Raw genomic sequence first — 13,144 nt, 5'->3', positions numbered from 1 at the left:
AGCTCAATATATACAATTAAACATCTTGATCGATAATGGAAAGAATATGAAAAAAATATGTATATTTATATGTACATGTGTATAAAGAATCTGCCTGCCAATGAAGAAGATACAGGAGATGTGGGTTCTTCCCTGTGTTGGGAAGATCCCCTGGAGGAGGGCATGGCAACCCACTGCAGTGTTCTTGCCTGGAGAATCCCGTGGACAGAAGAGCCTGGCGAGCTACAGTCCATGGGGTCAGAAAGAGACACGAGAGAGGTGACCGAGCACAGACACATGTGTATATGTATCTCAATTGCTTTGCTGTACACCAGAAACTCATACAATACTGTAAATAAACTATATTTCAATTAAAAATAAAAAAGATACAATCCTTCCCTTAGAAGCTACAGTGGGAAACATATACACAAACTGGGTCATTTGAATTTGAGATCAAACTCGACAGACACCTGGTGAGGCTGGTGCAGGAGACCAGAGGAGGAGACGTGCTCCACCTGGAGGAACAGGAGGATGTGGCACTGCAGGCTGAACCTGAGGGAAAGGAGAGTCCAGGCAGAGGAGGGACTGGAGGGGCCTCTTAATGTGAAGGGTGAGTCACAAGAGACCGACGTCCAGCAGAGGTCAAATGCGCGTGGGAAAGGCAAGGGTGTGTGGGTGTATGTGCACAACAGACGGAATGCCTGTGTCCCTCCAAAATCCATATGCTAAACCCTTACCCCTCATGTGATGGTATCAGGAGGTGGGGTGTTTGGAGGTGATGAGGTCATGAGAGTGGAGCCAGCAGGAATGGGATTAGTGTCCGTAGAAAAAGGGGGTCCAGAAAGATCTCTCGCCCCGGACAACAGTGTGGGGGACACAGAAGGCGCCATCCATGAACCAGGAAGTGGCCCTGACAAGACACCAAATCTGCTGGTACCTGGACTCCCCAGTCTCCAGAACAGTCAGAAATAAACGTGGGTTATTTATAAGCCACTGAGTATCTTGTTACGGTTGCCTGAACAGACTAAGTGTATGAAGGATAAGGGGAGTGAAGACGTTTAAGAAATAAGCTGGACTTCCCTGCTGTGATCCAGTGGTTGGGAGTCTGCTTCCCAAAGCAGGGGGCACGGGTTTGATCCCTGGTCCAGGAATATTCCACATGCCTTGGGGCAGGTAAACCTGTGTACCACAACTACTGAAGCCTGCACGCCCTGGAGCCTGTGCTCTGCAACAAGAGAAGCCACCACAAAGAGAAACCCATGCGCTGCAACTAGAGAGTAGCCCCTGCTCACCCCAGCTAGAGAAAGCCCTCTTGTAGCAACAAAGACCTAGTGCAGCCAAAAACAAACACATACATACATAAATAAATAAATAAAAAGAAGCTTCCGGGTTGTGGTGGGGCCTTTTATTCCATGTTAAGGGCTGGGGCCTATAGAGAATGAAGTGGAGAGGGCAAGGAGAGGTAGAGAGGAGATGTTTGTATGCGTGTGTGTGGGGGGGGGGGGGTAGGAAGATGGTAAAGGGACAAGTTGTAAAGATTTTACAGTAACTCAGGAAGGAAAGAGGAGGCCTTGAACCATCATGGCAGTGGCAGTAGGCACCTCGACCCAAAAGAACTTGGGAAGAAAACATACGAATGAGGCATTGGAGAAATTGATGGAGAGCTTGATGCTAGTAATGTAGCAAAAAGGAAGAGTTAGGCAGGCGTGGTTGGAGAAGGCAATGGCACTCCACTCCAGTACTCTTGCCTGGAAAATCCCATGGACGGAGGGGCCTGGTGGGCTGCAGTCCATGGGGTCGCTAAGAGTCAGACAAGACTGAGCGACTTCACTTTCACTTTTCACTTTCATGCATTGGAGAAGGAAATGGCAACCCACTCCAGTGTTCTTGCCTGGAGAATCCCAGGGACCGGGGAGCCTGGTGGGCTGCCGTCTATGGGGTCGAACAGAGTCCAACATGACTGAAGTGACTTAGCAGCAGCAGCAGGCGGGCGTGGTAAGTCATTTATCACAGGACAATGAGTTTTAAGCTTTAGGAGGAAGAGGAATGGGGTAATCAAAAAACCAGGTGGAACTAGTAAGAACAAAAGGAAGTGCAGCAAAGCGTTGGCTAACTCTGGACTACTAGAGGAGAGAGGTTCCTCTGGGGAATTGTATTTCCCAAATGTTGGTAATTAGTCAGACAGAGTCTCTGGAGTTTCAAAGCCAGTCTGAAAGGCAGTCTTACCAGGCAGGGTCTGATGGGGAGGTGGGCAGATGCCGAGGTATTATCGGCCTCACCTTCTGGGCCACAGGGAAGTGATGGTAACTCGAGCTTCCCCGCTCCCACCTTTCCACAAACAAGAAACAAGGATGCTCACAAATTAACTTTTCTCTATTTCCACCAGAAAACCCAAAGCCACAGTACGAAACGTAACAGCTTCTGGATTTTTTCAGTTGGGTTTTGTTTGTTCTTTAGGCATATGATCAGTCCTACTGGCAAGACAAAAAAGAACTCTGCCATTAAAAAACCCAAAGGACTGTGGTTTGGGATATTATTCTTTGGAATACTGGATAATATGATCATGATATATTTGAGTATCTTTGCAAGTTGGATGTTATAGACTTCTGTATCTCAAGGGCACAAAATCTCCATGGATAAAGTCAGAACCTTAGGAACAGGAGGGCAGAGAAACTCAACTGCGGTGGGCTAGAGAAACCACATTTTCCACAAGAAAAGAAAGACGGAACCACGAACAAATGGCAGTTTATAATTTCTCCACAAAATGACAGACACACTCCACCCTGTCTAGGCAAACGGAGCCCATAAGCTGTCCCTGAAGATCCACCAAAATATACCCTTGTTCTGGATGTGGCTATTATGGCCTATAAATACTTTCTTTGTTTAACGCTTTTATTCTGTTGCCTGTGTGTGTGCTTGTTTAATCTGTCTCCAGAAGATGGACAACCTCTCATTTTAATTTATTTTATTTACCATCTCAAAGGTTATTAGGTGCTTAAGTAATTTCTGATGAATATTCTGCAAATTGGCCTGTTGACTTCTACTATTAGGAAACTCTCGCAGTATTTTCAGAGAGGTCAGATGGTGGGTTCAATTAAAAAACTCACATGAGCATCTGGTACACTCAAGTTCTAGGCTTATTTCTGCCATTCACTTGCTGCATAAAGTACTTGGGTGAAATATAAACAAGAAAATTGGAGTGGAACACATGTATACCTGTGGCGGATTCATTTTGATATTTGGCAAAACTAATACAATTTTGTAAAGTTTAAAAATAAAATTAAATTAAATAAAAAAAAGAAAATCTTTCTAGTTGATGACCATGAATGGAAAACTTTTATATAGTGATTGGATTGTTTTCTTTGCTGTTAAGAAACAGATGACGTGAACAGGCTCATGAAAAGATGCTCCACATTGCTAATTATTAGAGAAATGCAAATCAAAACCATAACGAGGTACCACTTCACACCGGTTAGAATGAATATCAACCAAAAGTCTGCAAGTGACAAATGCTAGAGAGGGTGTGAAGAAAAGGGAATCCTTCTACACTGTTGGGGGGAATGTATATTGGTGCAGCCACTGTGGAAAACAGTATGGAGCTTCCTCAAAAACTAAAAATAGAGTTGCTATATGATTCAGCAATCCCACTCCTGGGCATATATCTGGAGAAAACTCTAATTCAAAGAGATATATACACTCCTACGTTCATAGCAGCACTGTTTACAATAGCCAAAACATGGAAGCAATTTCAGTGTCCATTGAGAGATGAGTGAATAAAGAAGATGTGGTACATACATACAGTGGAGTAATACTCAGCTATAAAAAAGAATGAAACATGGATAGACCTAGAGATTATCATACTAAACCAAATAAGTGAGACGGAGAAAGACAAATACTATATGCTGTCACTTATATGTACAATCTAAAAAATAATACAAGTAAATCTATTTACGAAACTGAAACAGACATAGAAAACAAACTTATGGTTACCAAAGGGGAAAAGGAGGGGGAGGGACAAATGAGGAGTATGTAATTTACAGATGCAAACTACTATACATTAAGTAGATAAGCAATAAGAATTTACTGTATAAAAAAGAGAGTAATATTCAATATCTTGTAATAACCTATATTGGAAAATCATCTGAAAAAGCACATATATAACAGAATCACTCTGCTGTACACTTGAAACTAACATAATATTTTAAATTGATTATACTTCAATTAAAAAAAAAAAAGAATGATATAACCAATGACTGACATACCCTTATTTCTATTGGAGAATTTTTTTCAAGATAAAAGCCTTAAGAGCTTTCTGATCAATCCTGAAAACTGAAGAATTTCAGAAAGGTAGGGTGACAGAATCCATTAGTGCAAAGGTGAAATCATATTTCTTCTATCTCTTCCCCTCCCTCAACCAACCCTCACCGGATGAGTGCTCCTGGATTCGCTGGAGACTTGCTGCAATGCTGCAGGATACTGCCCCCTTCTCTGTAAGCCTGCTCTGTTCCAACGAGGTAAGGGTCATTCCAGTGATGTCTTTACCTGCAGAATCCTTTCTGGAAGGATGGGTGACTTTTATGGAATATCAGAGTGAACAAGGTTTTTTTCTCTTTATAAAATTCATTCCAGGAAAGTGGGTGAGGAGTCCCCTTTTACTTCCATAGTACAATGGAATGGTATACGTGGCCCACTTCCTTGACCAGTAGCCTTTTTACACTCCATGTGTTCTTTTTTTTAAAAAAGAATTATTTGGCTGCGTTGGGTCTTAGTTTCGGCACATCATTTTCAGATCCTTCATTGCAGCATGTGAGCTACACTGCTCCATGACACGTGGGATCTTAGTTCCCCAAACCAGGGATTGAACCTGCATCCTCTGAATTGCAAGGTGCATTCTTAACCCCTCCACCACCACAGTAGTCCCCGTGGGACTACCCCATGGGACTACTTTCAAGCAAGCCAAGAAGGGAGGGGAGAATGCAAGAATATAATTTCTGATTCTAGAAAAGTTCCTTATTATTTTGTGCTGGGTGCTTCACAGATATTATCTCATTGGCTCCACAGAATATAACTTTTCTGATAATTAAGAAAACTGGGCCTCAAAGAGATCTAGTATTTCACCCAAGTCCTCACAGCCAGGAAGGGGCAGAGCTAGAAATCCAAGCCACGGTGAGGTGAGATGACTGCACAGTCCCACTCCTTCTTTGCCAAAACACACTGTCAGGTAGTAGGGACTCTAGTCTTGGCCTTGCAACTGAGACCTCAGCAGGCAAGGTCCCTGAACCTCTGTGAGCATCTCCTAATTTGTAAAAATGACCTATATGCCCCTTTCTTTCCTCAAGCTCCATCTGAGATGTCCGACTCAATGGAGAATCCCCAAATCTCATATGTGCGTGGTCCACAGTTTGAGCTCAACATTTAGTGTGACTGCAGCTCTCTGCTGCTTTGCTCAATCGAGGTCTCTGCTCTCCTGCCAAGACCTGCAGGCTACATCTGTACTACTGGACACTCTGTAGCTACTCTGTTACAAAACACTCAACCATCCCAATAAAAGGGGATTGAGAAGGCAGAACACTGCCCTGCATTGTGTTCGGCTCCAATCTGGTTCTTGTCCTCATCACCCTCCCCTCTTCTCTGCTCTCTCTCTGAGCAACAGAGAAATAAGTATCCAGGATCTCTAGCGGGGTAGCTGAAGGGAGCAGAGAAATTGGTAAGCCTGCACCGCACTACCCACTGTTTGTAGGTGTGCTGCCTAGATCCAGATGGCTCCACACTATTAGGATTTCCCAGTTTGGGTTTGTCACATTTACATACTTCTTCACAGGCATGTGGGGAGGGCATAATTGTGCATTTTATGGTTATGAATGGCACAGCCTGGCAACTCTCCGATTATTATTTCCATTTGCTGTCATGCATTATCAATCTAAGACCCATTACACACTGTTTTTTTCATGCAGTCCTCATATCGCAAGGACAAAGAAAGGCAAAAAGCCTTGCAAAGAAGCCCTCATCACCAGAAGAATGGGCTAATTCTGATGGAAATGATGGAGTTGGTGTCCAAGACTGAGATGACAGCCTTTGGTTAATTCGAAGTGAAAATTACTGTCAAAAATTTTGGTATTCTGCATGAGTACCAAAAGGGCTAGGTATTGCTAAATGGGAACAAGGGGCCACACCAAAGAACAGACTTCTTTTAAAAAAAGTTAGATACAGGACAACCTAAGAGGTTCCAGTTTTCTTTAGCTCACTGGGTTTTCCAGGTTTCTGAAGATGCTGAAATACATTAGTGTTGGGATTGGTATGAAGAGTCACTCTGTGATTTTCTTATTCAAATAGGATCTACTGAGTGCCTGTCATGAGCAGACAGTAAATTTAGGGAGCCTTCAGTGAACAGAAAGTATGCAACAATTACGGATTGGCAAATAATCACTAATAAGATAGCATGCATGAATGTAGTGAGAATTTGAGGAGAAGGCTGTGCACATACAACTGTTCGTGATCACACACAGCTCACGTCTTCTTGTACTGTATCAAGAAATGACCAGAGCTTCAATTTTAAAACACAAAACCAGCAACCACCATGTATGATGGAGATTAGCCTCCCTAACAAGTTGGATCCTATCCGCTCCATCTGTGACCTGGAGTTAGCGATGCTTGAACATCTACAGAAAGGCTACCCATTCAGTTCAAACAGAACCTACCAGATCATTTTCTCTTGATCGTTTGATAGTCATAAGGTCACTGAACTGAACCAGACCCCTTAGATCCCTTCCAACAAGCACAGCCTTTATTCTTAGCAGTAATTTCCATCTTTAAAGATAAAAGTATTTCTCTATTGGAGGAAAATACCTAATTTCCACTGATACAAGAACTGAACATCTCCTTTCCACACACTCACTCAACAGCAAACAGCACCCAAAATAAGCATTAATGCAACTCACTAAACAGTAGCAGTAGCTCTGATGATCTGAGGAAGTAAGAGAGGCATAAGGCTGATATTTTTTGGATAATGGTGCTAGTGGTGGAGCTGATAGCCTCAAAAGTGTCTAAACTATTCCTTATAAGAATAAAAGGGTGTGTCTAAATTATTCCTTATAAGAGAAAGAGATGCTGATCCCACAGGGCAGGGGAAAGGGTGGCAGCTGATGGATTTAGGGAACCAAAAGGAAAGTGCTGTGGGGAGAATTTCTGATAAGCTGGATTTATGCTGATTCAGAAAACTTGCAAAAGAGAGTAGCAATACCAACAGGCTTTGTGTGCAATGGTGATGCTGGAGCCCAGAGTTTCAAAAGCTGTTGTGCCAGCTCCGGAGGTTAAATGTCCTGGGCAAACCAAAAACAAAAATGGAAAATAGTGCCAATACACTTCAGTCTGACTACGGCTAGAATGAACAGAACAAGGTAAAATACTCAAATGTCACCCTTCTCCAGCAGGTTCAACTTTTAGTGGCCACTTTCCCCAGATTCTTTATGTCTTTGATTTTTGCTTATTGTAGGAAATGTTCAAGCACCTATGTATCCTATGTAACTGATGGAATGATCCTGTCTCTTCCTTTTCTCACATCAACTCCTATCTTTTAGGAGACATCCAATGTTTACTTCTGTTACTTTAATTACCTATTTAGAGAGCAATAGATGGCAAGGAATCAGAAATGGGCAAGATAGAGAGAAAGGTTAACCAGTGTCCTGGGGCGGTTATGAGTACATGCTCAACCTATAAGTCCCTGTTTTGCATCTTTAGCTCAAGAAGAATGCTGTTTTTAAAATTTAGATAAAAGATCTTTGCCCATGGTTTCTCTCCCTATGAGGTCTCAGAGATCCTTTCTAATAGAGACGCTGGAATTTTTTACAATGAATACATTCAAATAGAGAATTCCTGCCACAAAGCTTACTGACATATCAGCTGATACTCAAAAATATAATCTGGTAGTCCAGTGGTTAAGAATCCACCTGTGGATGCATATGACATAGGTTCACTCCCTGGTCTGGGATGATTCCACGTGCCACGGGGTAACGAAACCCATGTCCCACAACTATTGAGTCTGTGCTCCAGAGCCTGTGCTCTGAAACAAGAGAAGCCACTGCAATGAGTAGCCCCTGCTTGTCACAACTAGAGAAAGCCTGCACAAAGAAATAAGGACCCAGCTCAGCCAAAGATATATAAATAAATAAAATTTTTAAAAAACAATAATAATCTTAAAAATAAATCAAAAATATTTTTAAAAGATATGAGACAAGTCTTAAATAAAAAACATGGATGAAAGCCATTGGTGAATCTAGACTTACATATTCTGATACTGTGTAGAATGTGGTTTAAACTAACTTCACAACCTATTTAACTGTTAGCATGTCTTTCTCATTTCCCCTAGTTTAAATGGAAATTCTCCAGAAGTTACACTGTTTCCTTTTTTTTTTTTCTTTTTAAAGAAGTATTGACACATGCAAAAATTTCTTAGAACAAAACTTGAGCTTTGAATGTGCCTGATCATATTTCAGTCATTTGGTGTGCCAGGATACACGCAACTCTTATAACTGGTGAATATATGACATATGAATAGAATTGGAAGTCTTTTACTTAAGACACACATGCTAACATTAATAACATGAGCACAAATGGTGTATTTATGCAGTAAAGTTGGTAACGATCTCCTCTGGAGGCAGTCACGTCCAACCCCACGTTTACTAAATGACCAAGGTACCCTGACAGGTCCCCCTCAATACACTATTTCCTGGACCTTTCATCTCATCACTGCCTCTCCCATTACAGATGGATCACACTCACGCATCAATCCATCGAGCCTAACTCAGGAGCCCTTTCCTTTATAACTCTGGCATCCCCACTAGTCCACAGAGCCTTTCCCCAAGTTCCAGGACCCATACAAGGACGCATTCTTTTGTTTGTTTGTTTGTTGCCATACTGTGTGACATGTGGGATCTTAGTTCCCTGACCAGGGGTTGAACCCATGTTCCCTGCCGTGGAAGCTTGAAGTCTTAACCACTGGACTGCCAGGGAAGACCCTCAGACTCATTCTTGGTTTATCTTTTGATCTCAGACTATAACCTGGACATTACAATAAAGCTGAGCACATCCACATCTGGGAGGCAGTTCTCACGGATTATGAAATCAGCAACTCACTGAACCTCAAGAGGTTTCGGTTCCCCCCACAACAAGATAATGCTAATGGCACTTGCCACCTGCCAGGCTGTCAGGGGACTTGGCAACGATGTCTACAAATAACAAAGCAGCCCTATGCCATAAATAACAAGTCTTATTAATAAAATTAGTTCAAGTGCCAGAAAGAATACTAGCAACAGCAGTGGCAGATCACACTTGGTCAGAATAAAAGTAGGTGGGAGAAATTTAAAAATGTGCACAAGATCTAAACAGACATTTCTCCAAAGAAGACATACAGATGGCCAACAGGCACATGAAAAGATGTTCAACACTGCCAATTATTACAGAAATGCAGATCAAAACTACAATGAGGCATTACCTCATTCTGGTCAGAATTGCCATTGTTAAAGAGTCTACAGACAACAAATGCCGGAGAGGGTGTGGAGAAAAGGGAACCCTCTTCCTACCCTACACTGTTGTTGGGAATGTAAATCAGTACAGCCACTATAGAAAACAGTATAGAGGTTCCTTAAAAAACTAAAAACAGAGCTACCATATGATCCTGCAATCCCACTCCTGGGTAGATTCTGGAGAAAAATGTGGTTCAAAAGGATACATGCACCCCAGTGTTCATAGCAGCACTGTTTACAATAGCCAAGACATGGAAGCTACATAAATGTCCACTGACAGATGAAAAGATAAAGAAGATGTGGTACACACACACATATATATAATGGAATAATACTCAGCTATTAAAAAGAATGAAATGATGCTATTTGTAGCAACATGGATGGACCCAGAGATTATCATACTAAGTGAAATAAGATCACAATATATGATATCACTTATATGCAGAATCTGAAAAAAGAAAACAGTACAAAGGAATTCATTTGCAAAAGAGAAACAGACTCGCAAACAGAAAACAAACATGGTTACCAAAGGGGAAAGGCAGGGAAGGAATAAATTAGGAATTTGGGGTTAACATATACATACTACTACATTTAAATTTGATAACCTATTAGGTTATTTACTATACAGCACCAGGAACTATATTCAATATCTTTTAATAATATATTACAGAAAAGAAGCTAAAAAAGAATATATATATATGTGTATATACACATATTTGAATTACTTTTCTGTATACCTGAAACTAATAAGATTGCAAATCACTTGTATTTCAATAAAACAATTTTAAGTGGATGGAGGGATTTTCTGATCCTCATTTCAACCAACATTGTTCCCTTTTGACACAAGAAGAGTTTAATGTTGTTATTCTAAAGGTTACTTCTACAACACATCCAGCATCACTTTTTCCCAAGTTATTTGGAGGCAACACTGTATTCACTAACAGGACAATAGTGTTGATTTCAAAGCAAGTCCAAATATTGCTTCCCATAAAGTAATTACAGCTATTTAACTCCATTGACAGAGGAGCCTGGTGGGCTAGTCCATTTGGTCGCAGAGTCGGACATAATTTGGCGACTAACACGCACATACAACCTTTCCGGACCAAAGAGATTCAAATCTATTTGCAGCAAGACCCCCATTCCTGGTGTTCCTTAAAACACCCAGATTTCATTCACAGCAGAAAGGATCCCTCGGCCAACAGAAGAGGCTCATCCTCCGGCCCTCTGGTTGCAAGAGATGAACACTTGAAGAACCAAAGTCAGATGTCTACTGATTGACCTGTTTGTTTTTGGTCTTCCCACCTTGTCCAAGTCAGACTCCAAAAGGAGCCAAATGCTATGAATGAACTTGAAGCAATTTAAAAACCAGAAACAATGAAATGTTTGTCTTCCCCAACTCCCTACTTTGTGGCACATTCAAGAGATGACACGTGGAACTAAGTTCTACCTAGTATAAGGAACAGATTTCTGCATCCAACTCCTGAGACAGTGCCCCCCAGGGTGAGCGGTGGCTTCCATGAATGAAGTCAGAAGTCTGCCCCGGCTCTTTCTTGGACTTGTGCTCTCCAGAACACCACAGCCATGCTTTCAGAAAAAAACCACAGACTTGCAGATGCTGAGGTGTCAGGGGGATGTGAATAGCTGTTCAAAACTCACTCAGGTAAATAAAAATCAAGTCAGCCTGATCAGGGGTCTAAATACAGCTGAGTCTATGCCAACACTTAATATAAGCCATCCGCCCTGAACAGCTCACATTTAAAAACTGGTGCTTGGCTTAGGTGTTCTGAGAATCCCTTTCATGAGATGCTGGGAGGATTCACACTGAGTGAAGCCACAACTGCGGTAGCAATCTCTATTGGGATGTTCCATTCATAGGGGAGAAAGAACCTCCTCCTTTCACGGTGGGGTCAGGGAGTCCTTTATTGGCATTGGATCGCCTTTTCGCAGCAAGCAGAGCTTCCGGGGGACGGGCATGGCCGCATCATTGAGAAGGAGTGTGTCTATTAGGAAGCCACCGCCAAACCTATTATTAGAATAGCCATCCCTTGGAAATTCTCTCGAATCTACTTAACAGTTACTCTGCTAACGAGGTTAGCACCGAGTTCCTGACACAGGGGCAGCTTGCACACAGCTTTCAAAGTACGGGGCCGGTTCACCTTTCCTAAATGCACTATGCACCCACGTTGGGGCAGCTGCTTGCCATACAGAAGCACGGCTTTTGGTCATTTTTAAATGACCCCGTCCTGAAGGGGCTTCCCTCCTCCCCGCCTCCCGCTGTCTCCCTGCATCGAACTTGCTGCAGCCATTTGGAATGTGACGAGCAGTCCATTTTAGCAGACCCGATCTGCAGCCTGCCGCCTGCCCCGAAAGAAGGACTATCCTGTCACTTCCAGACAAATGAGTTTTTAAAAAATATCCCGCCCAGGTCTGCCCGCCGCAACGTCCTTTCCTTTCTCCCTGGGTTAATCCAGCCTGACTGAGGTCAAGGTGCCCAAGAAAGTGGGTGTGGGGGGAGGGAGCAGAGTCTGTCCGCACGTGGGGTGTGCACTGGAACAATGTCACATCTTCAGCATTCAGTGCTCTATGTCCTCAGTAAAGCACAAGTGTCATGCCCCTCTCACCGGCCAGACATGGACCCAGAACTGCTGCAGAATCTATCGCCTGCCCGCAATCGCGGACGGGAAACAAAGACACATTACCTTTTATTCGTGGCGCTTCCCGGGGAGCCGAGGAACTTCAGGTTTGCAGCGGCGGATCCACCGAAACGGGAGTCCCATGCGCCCCGGGTGCGCAGGCCCGGGCCTACCCGGCGGCATCCGCGCCCGGCGCCTCCGCCTCCGCCTCCGCCGTGCGGCGCCCGCAGCCGCCCCGCCGGCCCCGGCGCGCCCCCGCCCCCGCCGCCGCCGCCGCCCCGCCGCCCCCGCGGGTCCCCAGTCAGCCCATCGCCCGCTCGCGCCGCTCACGCCGAGCCTGGCCGCGTGCCAGGGCGCACCACCGCCGGCCCGCCCCTCGCCCGCGCGCCGAGCCACGGGCCGCCGCGCCCAGCCCGCCGCATGCTGGGCGGCCCCGCGCGGCGGATCCGGGCACGGCGAGCGCGCTCGGGGCGGCGGGAGGCCGGGCGATAGGCTGGCTCCGGCGAGTCCCCGCGCGGCGGAGCGCGTCGCCGCCTCCCGCGCCCGCCGCAGGGCCCCGGAGCGCCGCCCGCACCTAGACAACAATGAACGCGCCCGGCCGGGCCCGGCCCCAGCCCAGCCCGGAGGTCCCCGGTACCGCCGAGCTGGCCGAGCCCCCGGTTCCCTCTCTGCTTCGCAAGCGATCGGGACAAAGTTAGGTCCTGAATCAGCCGCCGAACAACAGAGGCTGTGCGGAGGAGAGCGGGGATTCCGGACCCGAGGACCCCGACTCTGTCCCCAGCAAATCTCACCGAAACCCACCGCGAGAGGCCCCCCTCCCACCTGGGAGACCCAGGAAAAGGCTACCTTGGTTAAACTTGGCTGAAGGGTCGGCTCTTCCCCTCGATCTAGTCCAGTTTTCTTGCATTAATCTCCCCTCAACTCTTTGGAAATGGAAGTTCCTGTGAGATAACCTAGTCGTGGGCTATTGTCAGAATTCGCAACAATTACTGCGGAGGGGAGACTCCCCTT

At 44.7% G+C, this 13,144-nt stretch overlaps 1 protein-coding gene across 9 annotated transcripts in view; it reads right to left on the bottom strand.

Moving 5' to 3' along the window:
- The window catches only part of FRMD4A (FERM domain containing 4A), a 515,353-nt gene that overhangs the window by 239,821 nt on the left and 262,388 nt on the right, over window positions 1-13,144 (bottom strand). Inside the window, exon 1 of one of the 9 annotated variants that reach the window (XM_044928114.2) lies at window positions 12,980-13,107. The exons of 7 other annotated variants lie outside the window; for them this stretch is intronic. The gene's annotated coding sequence lies outside the window, so the exon portion shown is untranslated. Of the gene's footprint in view, window positions 1-12,199; window positions 12,375-12,979; window positions 13,108-13,144 lie in introns of those variants that run through there. One more of the 9 variants, XM_044928113.2, reaches the window with a different exon arrangement.

This window comes from Bubalus bubalis, chromosome 14, assembly GCF_019923935.1.
Source record: "Bubalus bubalis isolate 160015118507 breed Murrah chromosome 14, NDDB_SH_1, whole genome shotgun sequence".
In the NCBI taxonomy this organism is placed as follows: Eukaryota; Metazoa; Chordata; class Mammalia; order Artiodactyla; family Bovidae; genus Bubalus; species Bubalus bubalis.
This window is presented reverse-complemented; position numbering and strand designations above follow the sequence as displayed.